The sequence below is a fragment of the Equus caballus genome, chromosome 22, assembly GCF_041296265.1.
Source record: "Equus caballus isolate H_3958 breed thoroughbred chromosome 22, TB-T2T, whole genome shotgun sequence".
Taxonomy (NCBI): domain Eukaryota; kingdom Metazoa; phylum Chordata; class Mammalia; order Perissodactyla; family Equidae; genus Equus; species Equus caballus.
In genome coordinates, this window is record NC_091705.1 from 2,303,103 (window position 1) to 2,326,025 (window position 22,923).

The window sequence follows — 22,923 nt, forward strand, 5'->3', positions numbered from 1 at the left end:
CCTACACCATCTGCTAAAATGATCAGTGATTAAAAAATTTATTTTATTTAAAATTTTGAAAGCTACTTATAAATTGTATTGGTGTTTTGTGTCACCAAAACACCTGTTTTCTGGGTCAGAGTGGGACAGGACTTGGAGATGCTCAATTCATAAATGGACAATCTTCTGGGAAAAATTCCGTTTAAAAAATGACTCTGGGCTGGGCTTTGAAGTCTGTTCTGCTTATTTGGGTTGCCATGACTTTAAATTTCTTAGTGCAGCCCTTCAGTCTTCTGCCTGCTTGAGTGTTTACAAGTGACAGGAGAACATAAAAGTAGAGAGAGGACAGGAGAGAGTTCTGATTTGAGTGGGTCCTCAGCCTTGTGATTGTGCCTGAGACCAGGACGGACACTGGTCAGCCAGAACTTGACGTCCATTTGCCTGGAGACAAGGAAGGCTAACGAGGCTGGGACATGCACCTGCTCAGTGATATTCTTGAAACTACAGCATCCGTGCCCTCCTCTGAATCCCAGTAGGTACCAAAGTGCTTTATCTTTACCAGCATCCAGTGAGCCAAGAGTCAGGCAGGCAGGAAAGGAGGGGGAGGTTGCCTTGTGTTTCCAGTAAAAAGCTCCTGTTCCAAAAAGGTTAATAATATCTCTTGGAAACTCAGGTTTGACAAGACCACATTAGTTTAGTGGCCTGGAATACACTGTAGAAAGTGAAGTGTAGAGGTGTTAACAGTACATTGCTTGTAAAAATCAAGAAGATTCGCAGCTCTTGGTTCATAGCAATTGGTTGTGGCTATTATAATGGAGTTTACCCAAACTGGACAGTATGAGGAGACAGTTCCCACAAGACTGTCCTCATTTCATATATCAGTCCCAAGTTCAGGGTCCCCAGAGCCACAATCACTTCATAGCAGCTGGCTCCAAATTTAGGAGTCTCCACAGACTCCTGTAGGTTTGATAATTCACTAGAGATGCTCACAGGACTCAGGAAAGCACGATGCCAACACTACAGTTCTACTTTAGCATAAGGACACAAATTAGAACCAGCCAAAGGAAGAGACACAAAGGTCTGGGAGGGTCCCAAACACAAAGATTCTATCATCCACAGGGACTCATTGCCCTCTCAGCATCAGTATGTGGCCACACACACAGAGTACAGCTAACCAGAGAAGTTCACCTGGGCTCTAGTGTCCAGGGTTTTAATTTGGTTTCATTACGTGTGCATGATTTGTCAAATCACTGACCACATGACTGACCTCAATTTCCAGCCCTTTCCTCTCCCAGGAATTCAGGCTGATATCACAGGGCTTAAAGCCTTAAACTTCTAATCACAGGGTTGGTCTTTCTGGCATGGCCAGCCCCGATCGGAATCACCTCCTTAGTATAAACTATCCAGGGGCCCACCTTGAGTCACCTCATTAGCATAAATGATCAGGTGTGGTCCCAGGGGGCCCACCATGAGTAATAAAGGCTCCTATCACTCAAGAAATTCCAAGGGTTTAGAGGTTAGCTCCCAGGAGTCTGGACAAAAACCAAACCTGTCTTTTGGTAAGATTAATTCTTCTCTGTGCAGTATCCACGGAGAGGCTTGTGGGGACCTCAGATCCATCCATGTTTGTTTCTCAGTTGGATCAGGTGGGAAATGCAGACAGTGATACCTCTCACTTTCTGTAAGGCGAAGGTATTTTTTTGGCCAAGACTAAACAGTTCAGAAAAACTGAGGATGAGATAAGCACACTATCTCTTGGTCATCTTTGTTTGAATATGTACTTCTAAGCAGGGTTACTCCCCAACCCTGACCAGTTGAAACATTGCCTTTTCTTAGAGATCTGATTTACATCTACAACACATTTATTGCCAGTGCATCTTAGTAAAAGTGATGCTGAGCCCCACATTCCCTGGGCATTTCCAGGGCATTTTTCCATTGTTTGATTGCATTTCATGGTCCCTTTAAACAGGGGAAAGCAGAAGCTGGTGGTTGAAGGTTGGAATCCTTGCAGGCTAATTGAATTCTCATGTGTTCTAAGAGTGTATTCACGTGAGAGATGGAACCAGCTTTACCAAACTTCTCTGGGCTGGGCTGAGGAGGAGAGCTGCATAGCTGGTGCTGCAGAATCTTCTCTTCTGGAGAAGCACTAAGTTATGTGGAGCTACATGAACATTCCTTAAAACTCAATACCAAGTTCTAATCATTTTTGGATTATTTCCCTCAGTACGCTTTGTTCACAGGATGATTCAAATACTTTAATTGCCTCATCAGCGATGGGCATTAGGCAAAGAATATTAGATAGCAGGTGGCTATATTCTGGGAAGGAATGGAAGGTTGTGAATGATAGTTTGTTGGATAAAGAGAAAGCTGGGTAGAGATTTAATTTGATTCTCAAAAGGCATAAACTTTGAAATAATTTGTTTTTTTACCTCTTCCCAGACAGAAGCCAAGTACAAAGAGCTGTAATGACATGACTTCAGGGTTTTATAAACAAGAAATGTGTGGTCTCCAGGAGTATGCTTGTTCACACATATACCAACCTGGAAAAGTCAAATTAATTTACTGCGATCATTCCTAAAGATGCCTCAGAAATCCCCTCACACACTCATTTCTTTTTTCTTGCCACGGGGCATCTGGAAGTAAGTGAAGAAAGTCCGAGATACTGACCTACAGTGTTAAGAAATAGACTGTGTCATGACAATTATCATGGAAAGAAAAGACATGAATTTTTAGGAGTTTGTGATCCTCTCCTCTCACCTGACCCCTTTTGTAAGAGGCAAGGATTCTAGCTTGCCGGGTCAATTCCCTCCTTTGTGTCCATAACCTGAGTGAGGGCAAAGGGAAGATAAGACTGAAGACAGGAGAAAGTCCCTGATGGCTACACGATGAGGAAACGGGTGAAAAGTAAAGACCTGAACTACGGGGACAGGCGAAGTGTGGAAAAGTGTTTGGAGGAATACAGAGGAGGAAAAAGGGATTTATAGGGCAGTAGTCACTGGGGATGTGACAGAGATGGAGATAGGGAGAAAAACGGGAGGATTTCAAAGCTTCCTGGAAATTAAGAATGTTCTCCTTCACTTCAATTATTTTGAAGAGATTGAATAAATATTCAAATTGCAGAACTGTGTTTCCTGTCTTATTGCCCTTTCTTTGAATGAACTCCTTGAGGAGACAGGGCTGCTGGCGTACAGGCCTGTCACGGTTGCAGGTGGAGCGGGGCTGGGGTCCTTAGTGGTAAGGCCTCTCTCCATGGCTGCATCCTTGCCATTTGAGTAGCTTTTTCATACATGTGGGTCATCCCACATTTGCTTTGTTTTGGAATAATCCAGAATAAACCCCAGGAACTGTAGGGCTGGACATGCCCCCAACCCTCTACTCCTGCCCTAGAGAAGATCCTTTTCTTAGGAGTACCTAGAGTGCTGGAGGCATTTGGGATAAACTCTTTTCCTTGATTTCCTTTCTCTTTGAGGTTTTGTTTTCCTGCTGAGGGTTTTGACTGGGAGGAAAAAGCCCAAGAGGGCCCTCAGCCAACTCGTGCTCAACATTGGCAAAAATGAGTGCTGGGACCCCACACAAACTAATCCAGGACCTTGAGGCTGGGCAGGGTACTTGGTGCCTGAGTCCCTGATGTTCCAACCCAGATCCCTGAGCAGAGATGATCCACTCCCGAGAGCTCGCAAACTGAACAGTGGACACTCAGGGCTCTCCCTGGAGCAGACACCTCTTCAGTACACTCTGGACAACAGGTCTGGAATTGGCAACATGGAGAGCCCACACTGAGTTTAGAGAAGCCCTTCCTGAATGTCAGCGTGGGAAAATGTGCTGATGGCAGGATGAGGGATGGGACCAAATTGTCCTCGGAGAGCGTCTTCAAGGACAGCTGTCTGAGGAGGGGCACAGTCCTTCTTGTCCGGAAGCAGTAGGATGAGGAAGAGGTGCTCCCGAGATTCCTCTTGTCCCTAGGACTCTATGACCCACCCTCCTCCCACCCCTACCCCACGGAGCTCATCCCTCTTGGGAAACCCTGACCTTAGGCTGCAAAATATGACAGAAAACCTCGAACTTTTCAAATGTCCTTTTCTCAGTCCTGCTTTGGATTAAGTTGAGGGATTCTAACCTGCTTACACTGTTGCTACCAACACACACAGCTTCATTTTAATAATTGGTTCTACTTTAATTGTTTATAAGCTTAACTCTCTCCAAACATTCTAAGAAGTTTCTTCACATAAAAGTAATGGGGAATCGTGTTGAAAGAAGAAGACCAGCACATTAGACTCTTTCCCACAGAGTTGGAATAACTGAAAGGCAATACGTGAGTAGAGTCTAATGTCTAGCAAAATTCTCAGCAGTCACGATTTCAGAGCACGGGCATTTCTCTAAGGCACTATTTGACAGGGTCAATAGGTTCCACTTTTGCAGAACAAGCTCTGAGCAAATAAAATCTCCAGGGTAACTGATGTGCACAAAATATCTGAAAAGATGTGTCAATTTCTTAAATGGCGTTTGCTCTAGGGAATTAAAGATTGCAAAAGGAAAAGCTTCAGACCTCTTCCTTATTCTCAAATGAGTGCACAGTATTCAAGCATTAGTCACATCACAAAACCCTACGTATTTCAAAAGAGGACAGAACTGAAACAAGGAAACAGTGCCTCAATTTTTTTTGTTTGGGGAAGATTAGCCCTGAGCTAACATCCACCGCCAATCCTCCTCTTTTTTTGCTGAGGAAGGTTGGCCCTGAGCTAACATCCGTGCCCAACTTCCTCTACTTTACGCGTGGGACGCCTGCCACAGCATGGCTTGCTAAGTGGTATGTAGGCCCGCACCAGGGATCCGAACTGGCAAACCCTGGGCTGCTGAAGCAGAGTGTGCGAACTTAACCACTGTGCCACTGGGCCGGCCCTCCAGTGCCTCAATTTTGATTAGGGTTTATTTAGATAATACATTTTAAAATGTTTTGGAAAATACAATAGATAATGATTCCCCAAAATAGGATAACATGATAAGTATTAACCAGCCTTTGTGATTGTTCTTTGACTTGTGGTGAATGGACAAAAGGCGATAGAATCTAGTTGCCCAAAATAGCTTTGAACTCCTAAAGATCAAATTCGACTTTCCATTGTTTATCTAATTGCTGTGTGAATACATGGGAAGATAACCCCACATTTTATTCTAATAGACCACAGCTGTTTAGTCAATGCATTTTGTGACACGACGATGAACTTTAATATTGGAGTCTTTATTACATTTTTTCCAGACCCTCAAATGTTAGAAGATAAAGAGATCCTAGGTATTTTTAAAGCCTATCTCCCTGAAGGAACTAAAGCTGCATTCTCTGAGTTTCTGATGACCCCTGTAATGGAGGGATGGCTTTGCATAGAGCATCCTCTTGATTATAGAGAGGATAAAAGAATCCTAAAGACGGTGGAAACAATACTGGTAAGAAAGCCACAAAAAATAGGTTCTGAGGGAGTGGCTGATCAATTCTGAAATATTGGTGAAGAGGCGAATGTGGCACAGAAGAAACAGAGGAACCTAGGAAGGAATTATTTCCCATGGAGGGTGATTCATTCCAAAGGGCTCCCCTCTCTGAGCTGGGATTCCTCCCCGGAAGATGCCAGTAGAAGGCACAATCTGCCCAAAAGAAACTTAGAACAAGAAGATGTGGGAGGAAAGGCACATTTCAGGAATATACATACCTAAAGGACAAAACAAATCCAAAAGTTGGATCAAGGGAAACATCTGGAAGGAAATAAAAGAAGGATTGGTGGAGAGCGCCCAGGTTTTGGATCCAGACAGACCCAACTCCATGCAGCGCTCAGAGATGATGAGACAATCACTTACCACCAACCGTAGGCAAGACGTACCTCCCCAGACCTCAGGTTCCCTGTCTGGAAAATGGGAACAATTGATCAAGAATTGGTGGCCACAGTGGTGGCAGGAATAAGGACGAGTCTCCTGAATCATAGAGGGGTTGGATAAAGTTTAACAATCATGTCACACGAAACAGGCTCAAACAGACAACAGTGACAGGAGGTTTCAAAGTCCATAGAGATCGTCACTGTCGTATCCAGTTAGTGGACGACCATCTACTACTCCTTGACTTGTTTTACTCCAGTTTAATCTCTTAGAATACAGGAAAGAAAGGACTGGCCGGAGACATGGAGTTGGGCAGCTTGGGATGGAGTGACCATGTGGCTGGAAGTTTCATGATAGAAGCAGGGAGAACTGGCCACCCTGTGCCCAGGACTTTCAAAAATCAGGTCTAGAAATATCAGCCTCCCAGTGCAGGTCCAGAGTCAGATGTTAGCAAATCTAATCCAGCTGCCTGTTAGCAAGATTTATCCCAGGACTTGAAGAAAGGTTCAATATTAGTAAATCCATAAGTGGCTATAAATGTACTTGGTCATGTAAGTCAAAGGAGAAAGACTGTGTAACTGCAAAATTACTGGGGAAAAAAGGCATTAGGAGTGAGGCTCATCCAGACAAATGGATGGATAGTTAACATCATCCTGATCTATAGCTGTGTCTCTGTATATACACGCGCCTCTAAAGACAAACCTCTGGCTCCCGCCTGCAGCCGTCTCCTCTGGGCCAGGGGGGTTCCCATGGGAAAGCGCTGGGCCGGGTGAGAGGGGCAGAGGGCAGAGAGCCGCAGCTGCACCCCTGGGGTCTGTGAGCTACTCGAGGGGAGGTAGATGTGCCCAGGGGTCTTTGAGATACAAGATAAGAAGGAGGAAGAGTGTCAGGACAGTGGAGAGTAAATCACTGATCCACTTTAAAGAATAAAAAAAGACTTTAGACAAAACCTCAGACAAAAAGGGAACAGATGGAAAAATAAATAATAAAACTATGGACTTGAAGTCTGGTCTTGTAGGTCCTTCTGGATGAGCCTCAGACTCAGCTGCCCCTCTGTCCTCTCACTCCCCTGAGCAGGCATGCTCTTGCCTAGGGCGCTGTTCTCACGCCTGGGAGCTTTGGCAGAAATTTGAAGGCTGCTAAGGAGAGTGCTGTGGTAGTCTATCAAGTGATCAAAAGCAATTAGTGCTCACAAGCTGCTTGTGATTCCACAGTTCTGACAAGATGGTCATTTAAATTGTTCTATAGTTACCTTGTAGAATTAAAAATTGCAGAATTAAAGTGTGCAGGATTAGCCACTGTGTCCGCGAGACCTGCCGTCATCAAAGAGGCCGCCCTGTTAACAATAATGAAAACATCAGCGTAACGCCTCACTTTTTCTGAACTGATCCTTACAATTAACAACAGTATTTTATCACTGGTTCTCTCAAATTCATAAATATTTCAGGCTTAATTCTGCTAATTGGGATAAAAAATACATCACAGGAGTCCTCACACATCGTACAGCAGCATTTTCTGTACCAACTCGGCTCTCAGAATTAGGAACGGTGCGCGGAAGCGGCGGCGTCAGCAACTTCAGCAGCAGCACACGACTTCCTAGACATCATTGTACTCGTGGTTTTAGCCCATGCTCTGCGGAGTTTATGAGCCAGCAATAAAGCAGCCGAGAAAGGGCACTCAACTACTACCCTGCCTGGTGCCCCTTTGTGCCCGCTCTGCCAGGTTTCACGAAGAAATCCACCACAGGCAATGGATGAATTTATCTTCTCTGCATCTAAACTGCCAGGGCTTATTTACCCTCCTCCGTATAATTAAGACAATATTCACCCAAATTGTTTTCTGCTGAGCCTGCTTCTCCGTGGAATCCCACGTGAGAAGGCTGCTCTGGCGGCGTGAGGTACCCAGGCCCACAGGCAATTCAGAAAGCTCAGGATCCTCACTGTGGACCCACTTTCCGCCTTAGCGAATGTAAATTTTTCTGTGTTCAACAATCAACGACCAAGAGGTATGTGGATATTCTGACTGCTATATCATTAATATCTAATTGTTTGGTCTGCTTGACTTATCATTTCTGAGGGGATTTCTTAAAATCTACAGGAAGTAGTAATTTATTTCTTCCTACAATTCTTACATTTATTTCCTTTAAATATTGTTATAATATACGCTATAAGTGAACATATTCTAATGAGTATATCTTCTTCATGTTCTGGGATACACAGTTGATAATGGATTTCTGTTCCATGACATATTGACGTGTTTTCCACTTGCTCAAAGAGTAATCTGAGGTGACAGCATTTCAAAAATATTGTTTGGGGGGCCGGGCCCATGGCCGAGTGGTTAAGTTCGCATGCTGGGCTTCAGCAGCCCAGGGTTTCGCCGGTTCAAATCCTGGGCGCAGACATGGCACCACTCATGAGGCCATGCTGAGGCGGCGTCCCACGTCTCACAACTAGAAGGACCCACAACTAAAAATGTACAACTACGTACTGGGGGCTTTGGGGAGAAAAAGGAAAAATAAATAATCTTAAAAAAAATATTGTTTGGTATATTTTTCCAACATTATTTTTAACATTTCTTCCTTGTTTTTAAGTGTTTCTCAAATGGGTAATGCCTAGTTAGATTTTGCTTTTTCTTATCCAGGATGGGATTTTTAATCTTTACATTAGTATAATTATAGTTTTAAGTATATTATAATTTTTGTCTATGAGATATTATTTCTTCTTCCTTATTTCATATATAACAATGTATAGGATTTTTTCTTGTCTTCTTTTCATAATATACCCCAATCCTTGTGCTTCTCCATTAAAATTTACATATTTTCATTCCTTTGTGGCTCCTCTTAATGTAAGTTCCATATTTATACTTTTTTAACCCAATGACTTTGGACTTCCCTGCTTTGAAATACAATATGCATACAGAAAACTTCACCAAACTTCCACATGCAGTTTAATGACTAGTTATAAAGTCAACATCTGTTCAATGCCAGGTCAATAAATGGAATATTATGCCTCCTGTACATTCCATCCAATAATATTTTCCAAGCCCAAAAATTAAACATAAAGTACAAAGTCAACATTCCTTTGCTTTTCTTGCTAAGTAGAGAATACTGACCAATGTGGTTTCATTTTTCCCGTTTTGAAACATCGTATGAATGAAATCACGTGATGTTCTGGAATTATTATGTGTTTTATTTCCTGTACACAACATAGGGTTTGTGACTCCACTTGTGTTTTGGCACCAGTATCAAATTCATCATTTTCATTTTATATAGTATTCTATGGAATGAAATTTTGAATAAAATGTACCTATACATTTTAAAAAGTTACAATACATTTCTTGATTGAATGCACATGGTTTTCTGTGTACGTCCCAGTGTTTGAGAGTCCATGAAGCAGAAATGTACTGGCAAAAAACAAAAATGATTTCTGTCCAACAGGAGTCCTTATAAAACAAACATTGCCTGTGGATAAGCAGATGAGTGAATAACAGAGACCTTTGTTTTGTCTCTCCGCTTTGTAAATCTTTTAAATTACCCTCAGTAAACTTCCCTGGTGTGCTTCTTCTCGTGGTTGGATCAATAGTTTGGAACAAATTAATTGATTGCTTGATTCAGGCGAGTGATGGTGTGTTTCCAATTCACCCTACAGGCTTGTGAGCAGACCGTGCGTGCCCTGGCTCCTCCAGGCTGCTGAGCACGCCCCATCACCTGATGGATGCTGGCTACGCTGGTTTCTCAACAGGCAAGATCAACCTGACAGATGCTCCCTGGACAGAGATTTTCCTGCCAAATGATGGAAGCTCTGGCCTTTGGTGCGAGATTTCTATTTCCTTGCCTTTCTTGCACACGTACAGGTTGTTTAATATCCAAAGTGCACATTTCCCATTGTCCCAAAGGCCCCCATCCACACAAAGCTCTTAGGAAGCTCCTGAGAACTCTGTGATGGGAGTCAAGGCTGAGCGCTGTGCAGGGAGGGGCTGGCGGAGGGGCTGGCCCAGCACTGGCAGCCACAGCCTCTCACCCCTGCCCTCTCATGCCTGGCAGGCCACTGTCTACTTCCTCCAGGGCCATAGAGGAGGAGCCCTGTCCTGCAGGCTTATTGACAGAGAAGTGCCTGAAGCAGCTGGCCCAGGGCGTTTCCAACCCAAAGGATTTATAATTCTCTGAACCCATTTCTCATTGGACAATAAATACCATTTTGCTAAGGCTCCCAATGTATCCAGATTATTTATATATTCTAGCTATTGTGTGGGATTAAAATTGGCCACCCTGAAATGTGTCTCTTTGGCATGAGGATTGTTTTGGGCTGGTTGCTTTTAAGAACCTGCAGACAGGGGACAAGAAGAAGTTACCCTTTGTAAGAGGCATTTACATTTGTAAGGGGAATCTCCATTTGTAAAAATATCTCCCTCTCTGTACCACGAAGAGGAAGCTGACCTGGTCTCTAGTAACTCTTATCAATGCAGAAGGCAAGGATTTCAATCTGCATAATACCCTTACTCTTGTTTACTGTGCTTTTCTAGTAATCTCCCATAACTGACTCCACCCTCCCCCAACATCCCCCTTGTATTCAGCTGAAGATGATGTTTAAGGTGACAGCTTCGGCCATTCTGGCTGAGTTACTGGGTTTTCCTGGGTTCCTCCCATGTAAACATGTTATAAAACTTTGTTCAATTTTCTCCTGTTATTCTGCCTCATGTCAATTTAATTGGTAGCCCAGCCAGAAGGACCCAGAGAGTAAAGGATTTGCCTTCCTCCCCACACTGCTGAGGGCAACAGGGCTGCTGTTGATGGGCTGCAGGAGCGTATGATCTACACCCAGTCCTTTTAACAGCCTTGGGAGCCACTGAACTGTGTCTTATTAGAAGAGTTCCTCTCTCTCACTGCAGGGTAGGATGCTGGCAGCCCCCCACTTTCATAATAAATGTGGATGCCTTAAAGAAAATTGAGTTTGGACCTGTTTTCCTGATCATCAGAGGTTCCGTCCATGCTTGGAGCTTCCTAAGCTCCTCCTCCTTCACATTGTTTAGAAAAGGCAAAAACCAGAAGGGAAAGGAGAGGCATAGTCACTTTCTGTCGTCAGAACAGCAGCCTCACGACTGCTGGGCTCCTTCGGGTTAGGAGAGGCAGGCTCCGGCCGGCCACCAGGTGAGCTTGGATGCTTTCAGCAAGGAACAGTCAGTGACAGGTAGAGAGAGTTCACCCTGTGCTCAAAAGACTTTGTCTCAGTCTGTTTTAGAGAATACGGAGGGTAAACCAGGACAGGGAGGGGAGGTTTCAGGAGCCAGCAAAATAGATCAGCCCCTCATCACACTGGTTTGTTTAGGGGTAGAAGGAAGAGGCTGGAAACCTTGCTTTGTTTTCCCAGTAAGCTTTAGGTAACAGCAGAAAAGGCAGGCAGTACTTCTGGAGAAGCAACGTGGGCTCCAGAAACTCCGTGTACACCCTGGAACCAGGACCGCAGAGGACACTTTCATGCTCTGTTCAAGGAATTGCTGAGCAGCCCTGGGCAAACTGCTTCACAGTTTGTCATCTCTGGGTATATGCCGTGAAGTTGTGAAGTCACAAACCCAGGGCTGGCTGCCTTGGAGAAGTGCAAAGATGCCCACTTCTTGTGCACCCCGGGGCCTCCTTCCCTCTCACTCTCCCTTCTAATCCCCAAAGACCTATTTCTAGGGTTAGTTTAGAACTGCTTCTGTTCTGTTTGGCTCTGTGACATCCTGCCAACAGCTCCCAGTGGGAGGGCAAGCACGCCTCTCCTCCCATCACCTGGCAACCACTCCATTTTACTCTCTGTCTCTAGGAATTTGACTATTCAGGGTGCCTCACATAAGTGTTATCATGCACTATTTGTCCTTTCACGTCTGGCTTGTTTTACTTAGCATAATGTCTTCAAGTTTCATCCATGTTGTAGCCTGTGTCAGAATTTCCTTCCTTTGTAAAGCTAAATAATATTCCATTGTATGGAAATGCCACATTTTGTTTGTCTGTTGATCCATCGTTGGACATTTGGGTTGTTTCCACCTTTTGGCTCTTGTGAACAATGCTGCCATAAACATGAGTGTACAAGTACATGTTCGAGTCTGTGCTTTCAATTCTTTTGTCAGTATATACCTAGAAGTAGGATTGCTGAATGCTAAAGTAATTCTGTGTTTAATTTTTTAGGAAATGCCATACTGTTTTCCACAGTGGTTGCACCATTTTACATTCCTACCAGCAATGCGTTAGGGTTTTAATTTCTCCACATTCTTGCCAACACTTGTTAATTACTGTTTTGCTTTTTATAATGACCAACCTGACGGGTTTGAAGTGCTATTCCTTTGTGGTTTTGATTTAAATTACCCTAATGATTAGAAATGTTGACCATCTTTTCATGTGTGTATTGCCCATCATTATAACTTATTCAGAGAAATGTCTATTCAAGTCCTTTGTCCATTTTTAAATTGTGTTTGGCTTTTAATGTTGAAATATAGGAGTTCTTTATTTCTTCTGGATATTAATCTCTTAACAGATGTATGGTTTACAAACGTTTTCTCCCATTTTGTGTGTTGCCTTTAAATGTGTTAACAGTGCCTGTTGTGGAATTGGAAAAAGATGGAGTATCTCATATTAAGGCAGTAAAATGGAGCCTGGTGGACATGATGGGAGAGGAACAAATTCCTCCTTCAGGATGAACTCTTGAGCTTATTTAATGCCTGAAATGCGTCTTCGAGTCTTCTCAAGGAAGATAAGATTACTGGGACAGAGATCCCATTCCTGTCAGGAAGATAAGATTATCAGGACAGAGACCCCATGCCTGTCAGCCATCTCCCACATTCCTAAGTTTAATGGCTTGTTTCACCTGACCCTCACGCTGATGATTACCTTGCGCCTGGAATTTGTTACAAGACGTTCCTTCCCTCTTTTTTTCTTTGTCTTTATTAGCCACAACTGTAAAACCTACAAAACCTTCCTTCCCCCTTCAATGACTGAATGCAATCCAAGTGCTGCTTGAATCTGTGCTTCCCGGGCTGCAGTCCTAACAAACGTCAAATAAACTCCTTTTTGTTTCAGGTTTACCAGAGTCTGCCTCATAGTTGATCGACACTGTGGTTGCATAAAAGTTTTTAATTTTGATGAAGTCCAATTTATCAATTTTTTCTTTTGTTGCCTGTATCTTTGCTGTCATATCCAAGAAATCACTGGCAAATTGAATATCGTGAAGATTTTCCCCTATGTTTTCCTCTAAGAGTTTTATAGTTTTAGCTCTTACATTTAGGTGTTTGAGCCATTGTGAACTAATTTTTGTTTATGGTCTGAGGTAAGTATCCAACTTCATTCTTTTGCATGCAGGTATCCAGTTTTCCCAACAACATATGTTGAAAAGACTGTACTTTCCCCAGTGGATGGTCTCGGCTCCCTTGTCAAAAATCATTTGACCGTAAATGTGAGGCTTTATTTCTGGGCTCTCTGTTTGATTCTGTTGTTCCAACCCCAACATAATACTAAAGCAAGCCATCAAACCACAAGGGAAGAGAGCAAGAGAAGAAGAAAGGAACAGAGAAGAATAACTAAAACACCCAAAAAAAACAGTAACAAAATGGAAATGAGTACATACTTATCAATAGCTACTTTAAATGTCAGTGGACCAAAAACTCCACTCAAAAGGCATAGGGTGGTTGACTTGATTCCATTGCTCTATTTGTCTCTCTTTATGTCAGTACCATACTGTTTTGATTACTATAGCTTTTTAGTAAGTTTTGAAATCAGCAAGTGTGAGACTTCCAACCATGTTCTTCTTTTTCAAGATTCTTTTTGCTATTCAGAGTCCACTGAGATTCCATATGAATTTTAGGAAGGTTTTTCTATTTCTGCAAAAAATATCACCGGGATTTTGACAGAGATTGGATTCAATCTGTAGATCTCTTTGGGTAGTGTTGGCATCTTAACAATGTTAAGTCTTCTAATCTTTGAACATAGGATGGCTTTCCATTACTTGTGTTTTCATTAATTTCTTTTGGCAACGTTTACTAGTTTTCAGTGTACAAGTCTTTTGTCTGCTTTGTTAGGTGTATTCCTAAATATTTTATTATTTTTGATGCTAGTATATATGGAATCATTTTCTTAATTTCCTTTTTGAGTTGTACATTGTTACTGTATAGAAATATAGCTGAACTTTGTGTGTTGATTTTGTATGAAATTTTACTGCTACAATTTTGCTGAATTAATTTATTAGTTCTAACAGTTTTTTCTGTGGAATCTTTAGGGTTTTCTACGTATAAGATCAAGTTGTCTGTGAACAGGGGGGATTATACTTCTTCCTTGTCAATTTGGATGTATTTTGTTTTCCTTTCCTAATTGCTCTGGCTAGAACTTCCAATACTTTGTTTCTCCCTGGTAAGTGGTTCTGAATCTCACTTCCCAGACTTCCCAGAAGATCACAGTGGGATGGTGCCCAGTTGTCTCTACGATGCCCACACATAGTGAGGCCTTTCTTTCTTGCCTCACCTTCACCGTCCTGCACCTTGGCCCTCTGGGTCAAATTCCCAAATAAGCTACTCAAGCACAGACTTGGCCTCGACAAATCCCCAACCAGGATGGCAAATTCTCTTCTTTCCCCCCGCCCCCCCACTGCCCCCAGTGCCCTCCCCAGCACACACACACACATATACCACCTCCGTCATTTCCACGTTCACTAATACAGTGAGTTTGACTCATTTCCAACGCAGCTTCAAGTCGACCTTCAAGATCTGAGGTTCACTATTTAACCCTTCCATGCACGCTGCCCATTTTTTTCTGCCGTAGGAAGGTATTTAGAGTCTAACATTTTTTGCATGCTTTTGCTTTATGACACATTTGGCTGTAGGTGTTTTGACAAGTGTTTTTTCATTTATTTCTCACTGTAACCGATAACATAAAATATTCCTAGCCGTGTTACATGAAAGGCAATTGAGGCTTAGAGAAGTTGCATTTCTGTCCAGGCATCACTCTTGTTACGGGTCTTGCTGGCTCTTCAGGCACTCAGAGAAGGGTTTGAGGGAAGAGGAGTTCTTGCCTGGATAGAGGATGGGCGAGAGCTGGAGTTCAGGTGAGACCCCACAGTGCTGCATGGGAGGAATTGCTAGTTATCAGGAAACCTGATTTGTCTGATGGACCATGCAACTTTTCTCAACAACTGGCAGGAATTGTCTGGGAATCTGGCTTGCTGTGGTCATCTTGCCCTATCCGCAAAAATAGAAGCAGAACAGAGTTGCTAATCAAAAGAACGGTGGAAGGACTCACACACGCAGGGGCTGTTGCTTATGGTGAAAGCTGAAACATCACAACAGCCAGTGTCCACAGACTAGCAGCTTCACAGGGGGAGTTATTGTTCTCTCCTTTGTTTCCCAGAGGCTGATGGTTCAATTTTAAGGCCTTTCAGGGATACGTTAACAGCAGGTGTTACCACACGGGGCCACAGAATAAGGAAGCCCCTTCACCTTTGCTTAGTTATATGGTTCCTGTGCAGGAAGATGGAGGAAGGAGCCCAGATCTTAATCAAGAACCACCTGGGTACAAAAAGACAGAGAGCTATTAAAGCTAATTCAAATATCTGCTGTCCTTATTGCCACAGTAATGTAACAAACTCCCCGGAACTCAGTGTCGTAAAACAGCAGTTCAACGACCACTGCTCTCTGGGTCCGTGGGCAGTTGTGCTGGTTCGGGTTGGTCTCACTGGGACACTGGGTGAACCTGGCTGGGCCCCTCACCTATGTGGGGCCTTGGCTGGGCCAACTGGGCTGGCATGCAGCTGTTCGTGTCATCTCTTTTCCTCCAGCAGGTCAGTCCTGGCTTGTTCTCATGGCGAGCAGGGGTCTAAGGGTGGTTATGCAATGGCACAGCATTTCTTGTGCCACTTTCTATTAGCCAAAGCATCACAGGAGAGCTGAAATTGGAGATGTGGAGAAATGGACTCCATCTCTGAATGAGAGGGGCTGCAAAAGGCATAGAAACAGGGAAAGATGGAGAATTGCAGCCATTTTGCCATCATCTACAACAGGGCTTCCTGGGAAGCTTCACGGTGGAATTGTAGGAAATGCTGGCGGGTCTTGCAGGAACTGGAAACACATCAGTCTTCTTGCCCTTTGTTGCTGTCCCCAAGGAACCATGTGGTCTCACATTTCTGTATGCTCTCCGTGTCTGCTGTTCTCATCTCTCTTGCCACTCTTCCTCTAAGAGGTCCAACGTTTCTCTACTTCCCATAAGGGTAGCGATCATCCGTCTCTAGTTTGCCCCATGTCAACTCTAGCTCTAAATGGATGTGATCACATAGCCTCAGTGAATCTGACAGCCTCAGTCTCCCTCCATTATATATACATGTTATACATATGAAATATATATGCATATTTATATTTATTATAATGAATTTGGCTCATAAGACTGTGGAGGCTGAGAAGTTTACCATCTGCAGTTGGCAAGCTGGAGAAGCCGTGGAACCAGCGGTGTAAGTTCCCGTCTGAGTTTGAAGGGCTGAGAAGCAGGGGAGCCAATGGTGTCAATTCCAGTCCAAGGGCAGGAGCAGCCCGGGTCCCAGCCCAGTGGTCAGGCAGAAAACGAGTACATTCTCCCTTCTTCTGCCTTTTTATTCTCTTCAGGCCCTCAACAAATTGGATGATGCCCACCCACACTGGAGAGAGGAATGTGCTTTACTTAGAGGACGGATTCAAATGCTAATCTCACCCAGAAGCATCCGCACAGACACACCCAGAAATAAAGTTTAAACAAATATCTGAGCATCCTGTGGCCCAGTCAAGTTGACACATAAAATTAAACATCACTCCAGGTGTTTTACACAAAATAGAATAGTATTTCATAAGCCCACCAGTTCTGCAGGGGCTGAGGGTGGATGGACATTTGGAAAATGAGTGGTCAGAAGGCCATACCAGACACTCAGAGGCAAGCTTGCATGTGTATGTTTTGCCCAGGGCTTATAATCACCTTCATGCAACTAGAGGTAGTGCCTGGTCACTCCCATACCTTTGGTATTTTTCTCAAGCCATAAAAAGTATTGTTCCAAAGATGTCACCTTGGAGCTCCAGTTTTGCAAATTCAGCTCCCAGAGGGTTTAAAATTGTCCACTTTTGAGTTTTAGATTTCCAGATGGTAAATGGATGGTTTTTTGTCTCTGGCTTCTATTAGCAACTGCAGGATCAGGTCAGCCTCGTGGAGAAGAAGTGGTGGGGATCCTAAACACAGTGGTGGATGGGAAAAAACACCGGGCACTCTCTCTGTGGATTGGGCAGGTGGGCCATGCCTGGCCTCCTAGTTGAGTTGTTGATGCCTCTGAAGAGCTCATGGTCATAAAAATGTTGGACAAGGAAAGCTTCGGATCTGATTCTAGGAGAAGGTTCACCTTTTTTATTGCTGGGTTCCAGGCCTTCCTTTCAAGCCCAGCCACCTGACTGCTGACAAAGTCCTGTTCACAGGTCTGCCTTGCAGACAAATGTGCATGGAGGCATCAGATGAGGTTCCATAGGCACCTGCAGGCCCAAAGGACTCAGAAGGAAGTCAGAATTCCTTGTCCCTCATTCATTCCCTTAGGAAACGTGTGCTGAGCGTTGACCATGTGCAGACATCACAATGCGCACTGGAGTGCGGTGGTGAGCAAGACTCACCCTGTGCTGCTCAGTGCGAAGCTCACATTCTAGGTTCTGCTACCTGCAGTGTGGTCCGCAGACCTGCAGCATCAGCAACATTTGGGGGCTTGTTAGAAAGGCAAATTCTCAGCTCCCATTGCAGACCTACTGGGTCAGAAACTAACTCCAGAGATGGGCCCAGGAATCTGTGTCACACTCTCCAGGAGATTCTTTCACACGCTCGAGTTTGAGAAGTAGTGGCCTAGTGGACATCTTATAGAAAGTAAACATGGAAGCAAATGATCAAGTGAAATCATTTCAGCTACTGACTAAGTAATAATGAAATAACACAGGAACAGTATGAGAAGTGAAGGAGAAATGGGAGAAGGTACAACAGTGCCTATGGTGGCCAGGGAAGATGTCCTTTGAGAAATCAGTATCCAAGCTGCCACTGGAAGGTTGAGCAAGGATAAATCATGTGAAAATCTAAAGTGTGGATATTTTAGGGAAAAGGGAAGGAAAATGCAAATGTAAGATTCAGCAGTGAATTTAGTGTGATGGAAAGGCCTTTTGACACCCAATAGGAATGAATCTATGAGTGAGAGAGAGAAGTGAGATAAAGGGTAGTTTAGGGCACAGTGAAGGAAAGTCTTCTGAAGAAGACAGGGTGTTTAGACTTTATTCTGATTGACATGAATGCCCACTGGAGGGTTTTAAACAGGAAGCTGGCATGATCTGATTTAAATTTGGAAAGGTCACTTACAGGGTTGTGGATACACAAGTCTTTCTGTTGCTAGCATTCCTTAAACTGTACAAATGCATCAAATCCACTTTGCTGCAGGGTCCTCTCTGACCCTGGGACTCATCATCTGCAGATTCCAACCCTGGAGCTGCCATCTTTCTGTGCCTGTGCCTGGATTCTAGGCAGGATGAGCTCTCTGTGTCTGAGAGCCTAATGCCAACTTCGAATGTATATCTCCATACCACCAAGAGCTTTGTCTTTCTGAAACAACTAACTTCATCCCGATACCCCTCTTACTGGAAAACCTTTAAATTTCCCCTAGGAAGTTGAGACCCATACTGGGCCATTTGCAGATGTTTATTTCCAATGCTTTCTAGGACCATACTCCCCTCCTCTGTCCTCCTACCCTACCCTGTTGGCACACCAGACTGAACAGCATTCCCCAGTACACTGTTCCACTTAATGCTCCTCTCTACTTCCTGATTCTTAGAATATAGGAGGTTCATATAAGAGTCAGGGGGCAGGGGTTAGGAATACCCTTTCATCACTTGCTTTGAGGGTCCAAGTGCATGGAGGATTTCAGCTGCCCCATACCTCATGGAACATAGAGTCCTAGAGACAGAGACTGTGAGAATGTAGTGACCTTCAACCCATTGACTTCGTCGGGGGGTACACATAGCCACTATGAGGATCAGACTCTTGCCTTATCAGCAGTCATGGGGTCCTTCTTCATTCACGAAACCTGGAGAGAGGTCAGCAGCACAGAACTTCTGAGAAACAGACATTATTTTATGGGTCAAAGTGAAGAGGGAAGGGATGGTTCCCCTCCACCAGCCATGCTCACACTGTTACGGCCCCACAGAAAGAACCCCCTTTCTCCTCTCAGCTTGCCAAAGTCTGCTCCTGCCTCAAGGTCTAGGGCACAGCAGCCAGGCTTCACTGGGCCTGTGTTCTTATTTGTGTGAAGGCCTTGACCAAAGTTCTACTTTGATCTCTGCTCCTAGTCTGTAGTTCCCTAGGGCAGCTCCACTCTTGGCGCCTGCCACGAGGTCTTCAACAGCATAACCCCCAGCAAGTGCCTGTTGGGATGGTCACCCATTGAGACAAGATGCTATAAGGAAGGCTCTCAAAGGGAAAAACAATCCCCAAGTTGTGCTCGGGCCACTGCATTCAGCTTTGAATCAAACACCCTTCTCCTCCCACTCTGCCCTGTCTGCTTTCCTTTTTCATTCTGAGACCTCTGGAAGATTTTCTGGCTGTTTCTGATTTATTGTTCACTAGAAATACACTCTCTAGTCATGTCCATGTAAAGAAGCCACAGTTGAGATGCCAAGGGCATCCTCTCGCCTTGAAACACAGCAGTGGTACCTTGGCCAAAACTGAGCTGGGCTCCCAAGCACTGAGAAGAGCAATTCCACTAGAACCTGGAGGCAGATATGTTCTGACTTAACTAAACCCTCGAGCTCGTGGCTGTCGACAGCCTTTGATAGCCCTGTAAAATCCATTCTTTGCTGATCTAATGGTTGTGTTTTTATTGTGATTTATTTTCATTAGAACTGAAGCCCAGCAGAAAGTTCAAGGCTCTTCCAAACTGTGAGTCCATCCAGATGATAAAAAGAGGTGGCAAAGGCACGAAGAGCTTTTATGCCAGCCATGCCAGAGGACTAGTGTCTGTCCAGGGAGTGAGGTCAGGGCAAGACAGCAGACTCCAAGTCCTCGGAACAGACAGCAAGAAGCTTAATGTGATTATTCAGGCGGGCATAGGAACTTCCTGCTGCCTGCCTGATGTTTAGGATGTTTCCAGATTTCCTCACTTCCTTCTTTATCTGCCCCTCTTGGTTTTACAGTTCCTGGCCACAAACAGCCTTTGTTTCCTCTGGGATGCCTCTAGTCTTGGTCCTCGGTTTCTCCACTTTTCCTCCTGGCCCTTATAAGCTGGACAGCTTGACCTCACACCTGTATCACCACAGCTGATAAACTAACCAACTTCCTGGCTGCACTTAGAGAAAAGACTAGAAATCAAAGATTTCAAAGAAAAAAATCTTTGAAATCCATTTCAGCTCTCCATCAGATATTCTTTCTGATTTCAGAGTTTGTTGTTGTTTTTAAACCAACAGGCCTGTGGTTCCCCATTTGTCTGTCCTGTGGCATTAATTCTAGACACATCAAAGGAAAAGAGGGACTGGCTTGTATTTAAATAATTTAAGATTCAGAAGCTGCTTGTCTACCCTCTGTCTTGATGTCTAAAATCAGCAAGTGTGCAGTCTTTGGTTTCCCCTATTAAAGCTGTGGGTTTTTTAAATTAAAATTACTCACATTATGCAGAGCCAAAAAAATGCACTTGGAACAAATATTGATTTTCCTCATCTTATTTAGCACTGCATATTTGCAGAGTGTTTTACAACCCACAATTAACTAATAGTTGGGACCTCTGCGGGAGCAGCGGCGCTGCGTCATGTTAGTCAGAGGAAAGAAAGACGGAGCCTGAATACCAACTACCCACTCCTGCAGGCCTGTCATTTCCATCTGCCTGAGGGGCTTCTCCGCCAGCCTGCCCCTGAGGACTGATCTCTGCCATCAGGGTCCATGTTCTAAAGAAGAGCTGCCACAAAAAAGGGGCTTCTTAGCAACTAGTTGTTATCAGTCAAAAGGACCTCTCTAAGCAAGGACTGGAGATGGGGCTTATTATTTATTGTAAATAGGGCTCATCGATCAGATCCGCCCCTCTTTTAGGGGTGCCCTTACTATGCCCATCTGATTTGCAGAGTGACCTCCAGTGAGATTCAAAGTGAGTCCAGCCAGGGCTACTTATGGCACTTTCCAGGCTGTGCATTCTGCAGGCTGTGTAGGTGTGTGTGATGAGAAGAGCTGGCCTGAGTCTGACCTGTGCTCACCCTAGAATTCCTACAAGCTGAGTATGTCTGCAAGAAGAGGAGCAGTGGATTTAGGGGATGCTAGGGTTTAGGGGAAATGGAAGGGTCCCATGTGGCAGAGCACGCAGGAAGCTGAGGAAGGGTGTGAAAAATGGCACCCTGTTTGCTGCAAGGGTACGTGAGGTCTATTGAAAATGAATGCAGAGCTACACACAGGGACGTCACAGTTTTGAGTCCCACCTTGTTTATAGCAGCTGTCTCCATTCCAATGGCCCATAATAGCTGTCAAAAGAATACAATGAAAATACAAGGAATGACAAACAGGTGATGCAAGAGTCCGTCTCACCCTTGCTTCTCATCCGGCTGGTGGTAAGAATAGGAGGTGGGCACGAAGAGAGTGAACTGAAAGTGAGCTCCAGGAGGGAGAATGGATAGCACCTTCCCAGGAGCCAATACGTTCATTCTAGGTAGGAGGCCAACACAGGGCACATGAAGCAGTCTGATATCAGGAGTGGTCCAGGATGAGGGCAGAGGTAGGAAATGGCCATCTGGGTTTGGGAGGCGCCTTGTTGGGTGAATCTGTTGTAGAGAGGGGAGTGTGGTGGGCAACGGGACACTGGTCAGAACTCCAAGGAGCACAGTAGTCAGCCCTGGGGTGACTCAGGCCCAGGGAGTGGAGAGAATAGACTCATGTGTCCTTGGCGGTAGCACCCTGGGCTTCCTTTTAAAAGGGATGCCTGCCTTCCCAATAAAGGGAATTTTCTCACATTAGATGATATTCTTGAGCAATTTCAGAAGCTGGCAGAAAATTTCTCGACATTTTCATCAATAACAAGGGCAGGCAGGCCCCCAGAAGGGAAACTAGACTGTGCCTGCAGAATGCCCTGAGGCTCCACAGCCATCACTCCTACACTCCCTAGGCTAACTGGTCACGATGCCCAGAATCCAGCTTAGAGGATGAGAAACTGAAGACAAGTGTTCCTATTCAGATGTCCTGGTGGGCTGAAGCGCAGTCTTCTGCAACTGGTTGGTTTGAGTTAGGATTTTAAAAGTTCTGCTCATTGCAGTGTGTATTATGTCACTCAAGTCAGTGCTGTGTCATGCCATGGAGCCCCTCCACGGTGGTTCTGCATCCAGCCTCTTTGGCTAAGGCTTGATGTCGGCCCAGGTTCTCCCAAGGCATGTTCTTCCCACTGTGACCGCTCAAGGGGATGTTCTGTTGTCCTTGAGAGGTGTACCCGACCCATGAACTATGAAGGACACACTACACTGCCTTTTGTGGCCAGCTGCTGATCTGACCTCCCGACAGAGCCATCCCAATTCTCTGTCACCTTTAGCTATCACAGAGAGCCAGAAAGGCAATACGCTGTCTTAAGAATAAATGGGAGGCAAAAGCTAAACTAGGTTGTCACTAATGAAGGTCTGATGGTGGTACTCGCCAAATTTTCAGAATAGACTGTGCAGCCTCGGTATCTCTTAAAATTAGCAATCATTTTAACCGAGAAAATGTTTGCATCCCCCTTGTGTCCACAGACCACAGGAACAAAGTAAATCTCTTACAATTTTTCGGTCTTCAGGAAATATGTGCTCATTTAGAGCTAAGAGCCTGTGTCCCAAAACACACGGGGCTTCTCCCAGGAGCAGCTGGCCATGAATCATTCCAAAGCTGACATCCTCCCTGGGCAGGGAGGTGCTAGGCTGTGATGGGCAGGCTGGGAGCCTGGCGGGAGTGCTCTCACCTTAGCAGGGCTCTCAGCATGCGGGGGCAGAGTCTACAGCTTGCCTGTCCCTGGCCAGGCCTTCTTTGATGTGGGAACAAAAGGATGTGCAGGGCTATGGGTCAAGTGCGGCCTCAGGGTGGAAAGGGACAAAAGAGGACAA